This window comes from Gavialis gangeticus, unplaced genomic scaffold (assembly GCF_001723915.1).
Source record: "Gavialis gangeticus isolate Ggan-Ray unplaced genomic scaffold, GavGan_comp1, whole genome shotgun sequence".
Classification (NCBI taxonomy): Eukaryota; Metazoa; Chordata; order Crocodylia; family Gavialidae; genus Gavialis; species Gavialis gangeticus.
The window spans coordinates 19,719,006-19,731,431 of record NW_017729006.1 but is presented as its reverse complement, the minus strand read 5'-3'; the positions used below and the strand labels follow the sequence as shown (position 1 = coordinate 19,731,431).

The 12,426-nt window shown below is 44.3% G+C and overlaps 1 long non-coding RNA gene across 1 annotated transcript in view; it reads right to left on the bottom strand.

Moving 5' to 3' along the window:
* Positions 1-12,426, bottom strand: part of LOC109291793 — a 209,683-nt gene that overhangs the window by 190,369 nt on the left and 6,888 nt on the right. Inside the window, exon 2 of the long non-coding RNA XR_002095954.1 lies at positions 8,560-8,562. This is a non-coding gene — a long non-coding RNA (uncharacterized LOC109291793). The remainder of the gene's footprint in view (positions 1-8,559; positions 8,563-12,426) is intronic.

Here is a 12,426-nt window from a genome sequence, read left to right as displayed (position 1 = left end):
CCCCCCCCGCTGTTGATAACAGAGCATTGAGTTACATAGCAGGGAGTTGTTAGCATTTGTCAGCTCATCAAACAAAACAAAGCCTCTCTCATTAATTCAAGTTCTTAAACAACATTTTCCAAGGAAGGAACAGAGAGACATTACCAACTACCTGTTGATTAGGTCCAAAAATCCCTAAGCCAACACTGTCCTGTCTGCCCTTGTCCTGTCTGACTAACACAGACACAGCATGGACTGTAGCCAGCATGTGGTATGCTAGCTAACACTGAGGGGTATCCATGTAAGGATGAGGGGAGGGGGGGAATCCCTGCTTGAGCTGAGAATGGTGAGTGGGAGGTGGGAGGAGCAGGAGGAAGCCAGGCAGACACTGCTATATGTACAGTCTGGATCTGCAGCCAGGAAGCAGAGGGGAGGGGCCAGCCCTGCTGGGCTGGAGCAGAGAGTAGAGCCCCGCCCAGAGTTGCAAAGCATCTGGGATGCTGGAGGACTCTGATTTAACTTAAACTGGGAAGGGGACAGACATTGCATAAACTGGTTTGACCCAAATCAATTAAGTCTAATACTACATTCAACCCAGTTTATCTCAAACTGGTTTATGTGCACTGAACACCAGTTCTGTTACAGGTTGAAACTAGTTTCTGATCACTTAAACTGGTTTATGTGGTGTGATGTTTGTTCCTAGCCCTCAGCATCTATACGTGCAGTGCTATTAGGACCGAATAAACTAATTAACTCTGCCACTAATTTGTACTAAATTCCTAGGGCAGAATTTTTTTTTACTCTGCAGCAATGCATGTGTACACACTGACAGGACTGGCTGGGGCACGAGGGTGCTTCAGTGCAGGGGCTGCCTGCTGGCTAGTTCCACACTGAAGCACCCTTGTGCCCCAGGCAGCCCCTCTGCAGCACATTGAGCTGGGTCAGAGCAGACCTGGGGTAACAGGCTGACCCCCTGGACTCCTGGCCAGTTGGGGCTGCTTCAACCCAGCTCAGTGTGCTGTGATCCTTGGAGCATGTTAAAATATAGTGCCTGGGAGCAATAAACTCTGGCATGATATGTACCAGAGTTTGCCGCTGTGCATTAATTGCTCATGTAGTTGTACCCTATAAGTAACACAGCGTGAATCATTCATTTGGTGAAACTGCTTTACCCAGACGTGAAATTGTTATCAGAATAGGTCAGGGACTGGCATAGTTAGCCTGGGACTCATGTTGGGCCTGTGTGCTCACTTCTGATTTTGGTCCCATTTGAATCATTTCTCTCCCTTAGCAATTGTATTGCCTGTTGTGCATTTTTATGATATACGTAGGTATGAGGCATGCTGATACTCAGGGGGCCCATCAGCAGTATAATTTGGTTCATCTTGATTAGCAGTAAGCTTCCCTGGCTTGGCCTTGACTACATCTATTTCATTATATTGAATAAGAGATACAGCAAGTTAACATACCTCCATTTCCCTATTGTCAGGACTGCATGTAAATAAACAAAATGCAGTGCTTCCATTATTATGCATTTTTTTAAAAAGAGGTTGTATCCTGAATGCCTGGTACATTTGTATGTAGAGAGTGAATGTTTTTGAAGCACCACCTCAGTGAGGCTTTAGCATCACATTTTTAGTTGTTAAAGGTGCAGTACTTATCAATCTATTAATATTTTATTTACTCAGCCCTGGATATGAATTTAACATCCCTTTCCCGGCAGGGTAGTGTGGAGCACTAAAAAATCCCAAACTGAGATGGTAAATTCTTGTGTAAAGATTATTGAGTTTCTGTTTTGTTCTTTTACCACACTTAACCTTTGTAGAGGCAAATGTAAGTCATCTAAAAGCTCTGAAAACCCTCATTACCTTATAAGACCTTTCTTTGTGCTAAAGTTGCATGGCAATTGAGATTAGCCATCAGGTTTTCCCTGCTTAAGATGTTGCTTTATTAACAGTGCTGGTACAACTGATAATTCTGCAGGGAATGCTCTAGTGAATATTTTTCTACACAGGGTAGGTAGGGATGTTAGTGCTCAGTCAGTGTTAAAACTCCCATTTACTTCCGTGAGAGCAGAATATGGCCAATGCTGAGCACTTTTGACAATCCCTTACAGATTCTGATCTGTTACCTGGGTGTTGCACCAATGAACTTCAGTTTGATTTACTCCTTATTTACATCAATATAAATGAGAGTAGAGATCCTTTTTTCTCTATGGTAGTCTCTCTTAATGCTTTCAGGTTTCCAACTGTAGAGTTTTTGTCAAGGAGTGAAAACTTGGTGTCAGTAGAGACAAAGGGGCTTTACCATTAGTTTCAGCAGGACCAGGGTTGCACCTAAGGCAGGGGTTGGCAGCATTTAAGAGGGGTGGGTCATTGCTTGCTCTGTGGATTACCAAGACTCATCCAGCCCTCTGACTACTACCCCATGCTGCTCATCCATGTGGGCACCAATAATACTGCCAGGGGAGACCCTGAGCACTTCAGACCTAATGGCTGCCACTGCATTCATGAATCCCAGCCCCCATTGTCTCAGAAGCCCTCTGGTGCCAATACCCAGGCTTTATGGGCTAGATAAAATCATACTGCAGGCCAGATCCAGCTTGTGTACCTTAAGACCTAAGCTTTGAATAGAATGGGTGAAAAGATGCCCTTTCTTAATCATTTAAAAATGTTAAAATTTGCCTGACCAATGGGTATAAATCATCTCATTATCTAAATTTACTTGTATTTGTAAAAGAAACAAAGATGAAGAAGAAAAATATTGAAAGCTGTCAAATTTCTGATCAAGTACTCACTAATTGTGACAACATTTATATGGGTTACAGCAATAAAATTTGCAAGGGAAAAACAATCTTACAGAAGAGGCATCAGTAAGATAGTATGGAGGAGAATGAAATGACAGTTGAAATAATTGTACGGTCCAATGTTGCTCTTCGTGACCTCTGCTACAACAGGTGTCTTGCTCATAATTATTTATGAGCTGGTTTGTGTAGAGTGCCCCCCCGCAGCAAGACCGTGTTTTTCCTGCTCTCCTTTGTATTTCTTTCTGTTGTTTTTTTTGTATTTATCATACACTCCCTGCTGTCTGGCCCTCCATGGCACTCAGCTTCTGCTGAATCAATGTCTTGTGCACAAAAAAAAAAAATAATTGTGCATTCCTGGAGGGGTCCCTAGCTGCAGACTTCAGATAGACTAACATGGGGGTTTGGGGGTTTTTTGCAGGTAATTGTAAAATGTTACATGCACACATTTTGTGTGTGTGTATGTGTATATGCCATATTTATTTGACTATAAGATGACCCTGAATATAAGATGACGTTCCAATAGAATTCAGATTCTATTTGTGAAAAATATATAAACTTGTTTTAATTTTCCAGGTATAAAATTAATTATTGGAGGTTTTCCTTAAATTTGTCCCCTCCCACTGCTACAGCAGGGAAACTAAATCTGGCAGGTTAGGATACCCCCTTGCTGTCTGCCACCCCCAACTTCTTCACCCTCTAGCCTCTTCCCTCTTCCTTACTGTCAGACCCTACTCCCTTTGAGCACATGGAAGTGAGGAGCAGATTTAAAAACAGTGACCTTGAAATAAACATAGCTGTAGCAATTTCCATATAGTATCCATAGATTTAGTTCACCCAGAATTGATGCATTTTACCTTTTCTGAAATTGCTGCAAATTTTAGCACAGGTACTCCATAAACACACTATTAAACAATACTTTAGTGCCTACCTACTTGTATATACAACAAACTATGCATGATATTAATTCAAAAGGAAAAGGTCAGGGCAGGGCTGTCCCCAGGGGAGTGAATCAGGGCAACTGCCCCAGGCCCCACACTTTGTGGGGACTCCACGGACAGAGCCATACAGACCCTGCTGCGGCTGCCACACATTGCTGGCCGCTGCTGAGCACCACCAGCTCTGCCATCACCACCGAGCGCTGTTAGCTTTGCCACCACTGAGCACTGTTGGCTCCAGCTGCTCAACACCCCCTCCCCCGGGCCCTGCACAGGGTGATATGTCCTGGGCCCCGCACACCCCTAGGGTGTGGCTCCGGGCCAGGCTGTACTGCAGGGTGGGCGTTAGGCAGTACCTCTGCCACAGCCCTTAGAGCCAGAAGCAGGGCTCACCTGCTGCTAGCCTATCCCATGAGGTGCTGCCACACCCTGCTGGGGCCATGGTAGCCTCTTCTGCACCCTGCAGGGAGGTCTGGAACAGGGTGTTTACGGGGTGCTGCATGAGTCCAACTCTGGCTCCGGCTCCAGCTTTCTGACTTCTGCTAAGACTTTCCTTGCTGTGATGTCGAAGTGTGGTGTCCTTCAAAGCGTGGGGCCCAAGGCAGTCGCCCTGATTCACCATACCCTAGGGAAGGTCCTGCAGATATGGAGCCCTAGTAACAGAGAAGGAGAAGCTCATTCTGTTGGTGAAGGAGGAAAAGTGAGGCCTCCCCAAAGTTGGAAGGCTCAAGACCACTGTCACCAAGAAGCAGCATTGGATGGTGATAGTTGGAGACTTCCTTTTGAGGAGGATGGGGCCATCCATCTGCTGGCCTGACCTGTTGTCTTGGGGCGGGAAGGTCTGCTGCTTGTCCAGAGCCCAGATCTGAGATGTCAAGGAAGGATTACTGAGACTCATCCAGCCCTCTGACTACTACCCCATGCTGTTCATCCATGTGGGCACCAGTAATACTTAAGGCCAGGAGAGACCCTAAGTAGATCAAAAGTGACTACAGGTCTCTGGGTGCAAGGGTGAAAGGGACAGGGGCTGAGGTGGTATTCTTTTCCATCCTTCAGGTTAAGGGAAAGTGCCCAGGCAGGAGTGCATGCGTCCTGCAGATCAATGCCTGGCTGCGCAGATGGTGTTGCCAGGAGGGCTTTGGCTTCTTTGACCATGTTGTTTCAAGAAGAAGGTTGCTAGGAAGAGATGAGATTTACCTGATGGAAAGAGGAGAGAGTATCTTTTCAGACAGACTCACTAGCCTAGTGAGGAGGGCTTTAAACTAAGTTCACCAAGGGATGGAGACCAAAGCCCTGAGGTAAGTGGGGAAGTAGGTGACCTGAAGGAAGTGCAAGCAGGAGTGGGCAACTGCTGCTCATAAAGAGGGAAGAATTGTTGGAGTGGATGGCAATTTGGATAGCAATGATAGCAAAATGATTGAGTTTAGGATCTTGAGGAAAGGAAGGAAGGAGAGCAGAGTATGGACCCTAGACTTCAGAAAAGCAGACTTTGACTCTCTCAGGGAACTCATAGCCAAGATCCCCTAGGAGGCCACTCTGAGGGGGAGAGGGGTCTAGGAGAGTTGACCATACTTTAAAGTAACCATACTGACGTGTAGGAACAAATCATCCCAGTATGCAGGAAGACTAGCAAGTATGGCAGAAGACCACCTTGGTTTAGAAGGGAACTCTTCTGTGTTTAAAATACTCTTTAAAATACATAAAGGAAGCTTGGACAAGAAGTGGAAGCTTGGACAAACAGCTAGGGAGGAGTATAATAGTATTGTTTGGGCATGCAGGGATGAAATCAGGAAAGCCAAACCTCAGCTGGAGTTGTAGCTAGCAAGGGATTTGAAGGATAACAGGAAGGGTTTCTACAAGTATGTCAGCAACAAGAGGAGGATCAGGGAAAGTATGGGTCCTTTACTAAATGGAGGAGGCAACCTAGTGACAGAGGATGCAGAAAAGGCTGAAGTACTTTATGCTTTTTCACTTCGGTCTTCACAGGCAAGGTCGGCTCCCAGACTACTGCACTTGGCAGCAGTTTGGGGAGGAGGTAAGCATCTAACAGTGGTGAAAGACCAGGTTAGGGAATATTTAAAACAGCTGGACATTGTCGTTCTATGGGGCTGGATGTGATGCATCTGAGTGTGCTGAGGGAGTTGGCTGATGTGATTGTAGAGCTGCTGGCCATCATCTCTGAAAACTCACTGTGATTGGGAGAGGTCCCGGATGATTGGAAATGGGCAAACATAGTGCTCATCTTTAAGAAAGGGAAGAAGGAAGATCCAGGTAACTACAGACTGGTCAGTCTCAACTCAGTCCCTTGAAAAATCATGGAGCAGGTCCTCAAGGAATCCATTTCCGATGTCTTTTAGGAGTAGAAGGAGATTAGGAACAGTCAGCATGGATTCATCAAGGGTAAGTCATGCCTGACCAACCTGATTGCCTTCTATTGCTGGCTGAGGTGACTCACACGGGGCCTCAAGAATATGGGGTGGCATATGCTCCAATATGACCCCTGCTGTGGGGTGAAGTGGCTTGGGGAGGGCTGCCAACAAAGAGGATTTACCTTTAGGTCCCAGAGCGGTGAAACGACAGCAGCACATGCCACTAGCACGGCTCTTTAGACATACGTGCTCCCTATGCATTGGAAGAAATGCAGGGAGCGATGTCATAAAGGCACACCCAGAAATGGAGTGAGTGGGCCATTTAAACCATCAGGGGACTGCTGAGCAAGAGGAGCAATGTGGAGGCTGCTCTGAAAACCCCTGCATACAGGCTCTGACCCAAGCATGGGTTGCTAAGCCTGGCAAGGGCTGCCACAAGGGTCCTGAGCCTCACAGAGCTGAAAGATAGAGGCTCCAAGGTTTTAGCCCAGAGAAGCTTGTTGGAGGAGGACTCAGAGGAGTCCCCAACCACACAGCAGGTGACCAGTTAAAGGAATAAGGATAACTGGAGAGCCACAGATGGATGGAGGATCATCATGAAGTGTCACGTGAGTCAGAATTCACAAAGCACCAAATAGCTGGCGATATAAGATGACAAATTTAATCGCCCTATTGTAATTTTCTTTTTTTCTTTTTGGACATACCAAAAGGCTGATGCCAGAGCAAGACATACATATACAGCGATAATTTGATTTCATTTATTTGAGTCAGTACTGATTGTGGACTAATAAGGTGAATGCCTATTCATTATTATTTAATTAGCCGGACTGACATGCCTGACTTTGCCCTAATACAGAGGGGTGGCAGGACATATTATTACATACTGTTCTGGTGAATACCACTTGAACTACAATCTGGTTGCCATGTAGAAGAGGTGTAGGAGAGGTGGGGCATCAAAAAACACTCCAAAAGGGGAGAAGCTTGTATTTAAAGTGACTGTCACAACCCATTACTGGAGCCTCCTTCTTTGTATAATATTATTTTGCATCTCATCAAGTTGTGGCAGGGGAACAGAAAGGGACTTGATCTCCTCCCTTTTGGTAAGGTCCCAGGAGGGTCACACCTTCTGTAATAAGATGATTGGCTCTGTGGATGCAGGGAGAGCTGTGGATGTGATGTACCTTGACAGCCTCTCACACTTCCTTGTCAGGACCCATGCCAACCTGTGCTTCAGGCAGTGGCACTGGTCACCATGGATCTGCTCATGGAGGCACACTTTTGATCTTGCACATGCTAACTAGTGCACACCTTACACAGTTTTGCTTTTATGACCTTTGTGATCAGCTGATTTATCCTCATATTGCAAATGGTAGCGTTGCAGCAAGTGAGTCCTGCATCAAGCCTAGAACTTGTTTGAGCCTAGGGCAGGCTTTTTCAGCCTTTTCACACTGTGCGCCTGTCATCTTACCTCAATAAACTGTCAACTCCTTACACTTGCTATTAAAGTAAAAGTAAAACTGTATACATTTTAAAGATAAATATATACAATTTGCAGTTGTGGTTTGAGAGGCTGATTAAAGAATACTTGAACTTCAAAAGTGAAGTTATTGGAACAGTAGGGCCGTGAGGATTTCTTTGATTGAGACCTAATAATATTTTCAAAAACCCACAACTCTCTTGATTGCATTTTGTGACTTCCCTGAGAGTTGCAAACAACTGATACAAAAATGCTGGGTTAGATCAGATCAGACTTATAATTCTAGGGTTCCTACCTATTCTATGTTAAAGTTCATTACAAATACCTTTTGTGGTAACATCTTTTCGTACTTTTTTCACAAGCATACTAAAAATTAACTTCAGGGTTTTTTTTAAATGCTGTATTATCTCAGCCTTTTGCCAACATACATAACACTGTGATTTCATAGTTTTTGATCATGGCTTTTTTTCCCCTTGAGACACATAACCACATCTAATGCCCCAAGTACAACAGACCATCCAGGCTTTTTACAGACTCATTTCATTTCTTAAAATGCATATAGAATCATTGCAGCACTTTTGAGCTTCAAGAATAACAAGCTGGAAGCTAGAAAAAAGAAAAATAACCTTGTCATTCTGCAAGTCAGAACCAGAGATGCCTTCTTAAGCAAGACGTTACCGTTATTCCATAGCAAGGGTGTGTTTGGTTGTTTTTCTGACTGTTTATGCGTTTAGGATATGCTGCAGTTGTAGGCAACAGATGATTTTTTTACAGATTTGTAAGGGGTAGAGGAAAGGGCATTGTTACTGAAGTTAAATGCTGAAGAGTTATCTTTAACATTTTTGAGCTACTTTTGGAGAGGGGCCAATCACATTTGGGGAAAATGGATGACATTTCAAAACCACTGGAATCCGTCAAAATAGACCTGTCCAATTCAGAGCACAAATAGAGCATTAACGATTCTAGTTCTGCACCAAATAAATCCAGTCATACTTGCTAATAAGAAGGAACTCAATTAGTTGCATGATGCAATTGACTGGAATGGAGTTATGTTTGGATCAGGTATTTGAATGCTGCTGTTGAGGCAGAGGTCATAAAAGTGTACCACCTATCTGCTTTGTCAGTGAGTATAAAGTGAAGCAGTATTTCACATTTGAATTCTAAAAATGATGATGCTTATGTACTTCCAGAGAACCTTTAAGTATCCCAAAAAGTTTTCGAATTTGTATTTAGATATGTATTATCCATTTGACCAATGGGCAAACTGAAACACAGAAGTTGGTGATTTGTACAAGGTCACCCAACACAATAGTAGCCTCAGTGAACTGTAAATAGAATCCAATAATCCCAACTTATTCTTACCCTATTTCATCACCAGTATGCTGCTAAGACTGTGTCGGTTTTGGAGTAAACATTCCCGTAAGTCATATAATCTTATATAAACTGCATATCTCTATAGAACAAAAGGACACCCACCATACATGTCATAAATTACTAACATAAGTTAGTCAAGCAGGAAAATTTGCCTCTTTTTAAAAAGCTGGTAAAAAACCCTCAAGGACACTAAAAAGTAAATGAATAGATTTTTAGATAGCATAGTGAAAGTGAAAAATGGAAAGGGATTATCAGTGATAATATAAATATAATTGAGAGAACTAGACCAAAAGCATTATTCTAAATAATGTTTCCAAGATAGCTTTGCTGAGGATTACATGACAAAAATATGGAATGAAGTTCGTTATATGTATATTTCAGAGATTCTCCTAGGAAAGTGACATTTTGTTCAGATAGAAAATTAATAAACATTAGTCCCTCAAAAATGTACCGCTACATCTGTGAAATACAATTAAAAAAAATATGTATTTCTGTAACTGAGTAAGACTTTCAGGGTAAACTTGGTATAGCCTCCCATGCCTCTTCCCTGAGTGTCGCGCATTGGGATTCTTCATGAACTTCACCATGGCTTTTTGGGCTACACGGCCAGACTACTGGGAGCAACTTCAGGTCAGTTCCCCAGGGGTCTCGCCTGCCATGTCTTTGATCATAAGTTGGTTTTATCGGGAGGAGGATGTCTGCTCCTGCCTCCCCTGGTACTTCCCTAGGTCCTCCTCGTGGTTGTTTCTTCTTGGGGCACCACCTTCCCTACACCCCACCTAAAGCCAACTGTGATGTTGTTTGCCAGGGCCACTACTCGGGCCCTCTCTTTCAGTTCAGTTTCTTAGGGGCTGAAGTCATCAGCTAGTGATAGTACTTGCACTGAGCATTTCACACGGCCCCTCTTTTGCCCTTGGTTAAGTCAGAGCCAGACTGCCCCCAGCCTCCAGCCCCCCTTGACATGTCGATTGCTCCCAGAATTTGGTACCTGTTGCCTATTTCCTGGGCCAGGGTTCTGTCCTTGTCATCTTCACCAGTGTCTCAGTCGCTGCAGTTGCCGCCCTCAATCCAAGCTGGCTCCATTAGCAGCTCCTCGGGCCCTTGCTGGCCCCATGTTCTCTTGGTGCTCCCCTTCTGAAGGAGCCACCAAGCCTCCTCCACTGGAATGTTTGCCTGGTCTGGCCCCTCCAGGCCAGCTGGGAACACTGTTTCCAGTCCCTCTGGCTTCCTTCTGGCCAGACCTTTTGTCTGGGAGCCAGACGCCATCCCGGCCAATCGATCATGGCACACTTTTATAAAGTGCACCCAGGCAGACGCAGGAGCCGTTCCTGGCTCCTTCTGGTTCTGCCGCAGGTTTCTTCTTTGATCTTCATCCACGGAAGCTCCAGCCACCGTGGTTTTACTTTCGCTGTGCTCCACTGCTGGTGCGGTGTCCTGCCACCTCTCCCTGGACTCTGGTAAGTTTCCACCACACTTGGCATGTACCTTTGCCTCTATTACATTACAGATTAGTGAAAGTGATTCACAGTCACAAAAAAAATTTAAATCCAGGCTTAATTTTATTCAGCTACAAGGAGCTCTGTTCTGTAGAATTTCTTGTAATATCCTCATGACCAATTGTATCCAGTCACCTTCCAGTTGTGCATTAAGTGATTCCTGTGTGGTTCATTCTCTCTCCTTTTCCTAAGGAGAACATTTTGTGTGGAAGGTTGGGGGGGTTGTTTGTTTTCTTTGTGTTTGTTTTTTGATACTAATGGCCCAGGTTTGCACTGAAGAAAACAAGGTCAAGGTCTGAGGCAGATAGTGAGGTTTTTTTTATGGTCCTTCATTCCTATGAGAGATTATTCCACAGTCACCAACTAGCCCTCAGGAGAGTTCTGTCCCCTGTTTGGACAAGATTTAGAAAGTTACTGACCATAGTCCTCATCTTGGTCTTCAGATTGATGACTAGAAAATGGTAATTGAAGGTTTGCTTTTGGGAATTGGCTTGGAGGTAAAGTAAGTATGCATTAGAACAATGGTCTAGGGCAATGGCAAGGGTTAATTGATTTCTAAAAATCCTGTTTGTTTCAATTTCTTCAGGCCCACTGTATCTGACAGAGGCAAATAGACACACAGGCTGGGAAATTGAAGGCATGCAGCACAGTGTTCCGTAACATGAAATAAAGTGGCACCAAGTCACAGTGCCCAAGTGCAGAACTCTTGGGATTTCCAGCTTTGGTAGATGGACCAAATTAGGAGAAACTGGGAAAGAACCAGATTAAGATGTGTGCATGTGATGGGTTTGTGAAACAAAGAAATATGCTAATAAGACAGAATGTGAACAGTATGATGACCACAGAGAGACCAATCAGTGATGCCCAAGAATGAAGAATCATCAGAAGGAAGAAAGACTACAAAAAGTAGGGATTTTAGAGCAGCACAGGGTCCCCAAAAGGGGAACCCAAGGCCACCTTGGATAGAGGACATATCACCAGCCCATCTCACCCACCCCACTGGGGCTTGGCCTCCTACCTGCAGGATGCTGACATCTGTCATTCAGGAGAGAACCTCAGAGGGAAGCTTGCATACTGGCCAGGTGTACCTTGACTCTGCAGCTCTAGGACTGGTAGATTTAGAATTGTTTCCATTATTATTATCTGCTGTCACAGTGTATCAATAAAATTTGCCTATTATCAAATGGAGAGATCGTGGTCAGTTTGAGGGCTTGGGTCCTCCCAGAACAAGTTATCTGGGTCATAAATCCAGTGCCACCATAGATCATCTTTGCAATTTCCAGGACCTAGACTACTGAATGTCTTGAAGGACTGAGACCTTGAACTTCATTCACGTAGTATAAGGGGTTAGGGTTGACAAAGAAACTCACAACACAAAAATTCTCATTATTGAAATTATGGTAAAAATATAATCTCTCAGTATTTCATGGATTTCATACAAGGCTTCCTTTTTCGTTTTCAGCTTTTCTCAAAACTGGCAGATGCAGCTTGTTGCCAATAAATTGCAACCCTCCTTTATCTTCCTTTGGAGCACGTGCTTTACTGTCCAAGGAAACGGCATGGGGAGAAACATTTTGGCTCAGCTCCTTAGGTCCACAATCCTGGGTAGTAGCCAGAGGTGGATTTGTCTGCTGATATGAATTGCAGCATCTGACAGGCAGTGCTCTGGGTGAAAAGCTTAATTGGCCATGGCCATTAAAAGCATGTGGTATACATTCCAGTTTAGTCTTTCTGCTCAGATATTATATCCAGTACTCACCATCACAGTAATTCCCTGCCCATGTCCCCAAAGAGCAAATGACTTTGCCTTTTATTATATGTATTATGTTACTATCAAGAACCAGACTCCATTGTGGTAGTTGCTGTGCCTACTATCCTCCTCACTCTCCTCCCAGGAGAAAGCCACTGGGATGCATTGCCTGTGTTCTACAGAGAAATAAAGGATCTGCAGTTCTTGGCAAGGGGGGCAGGGGGAAGATGCTATTTTATC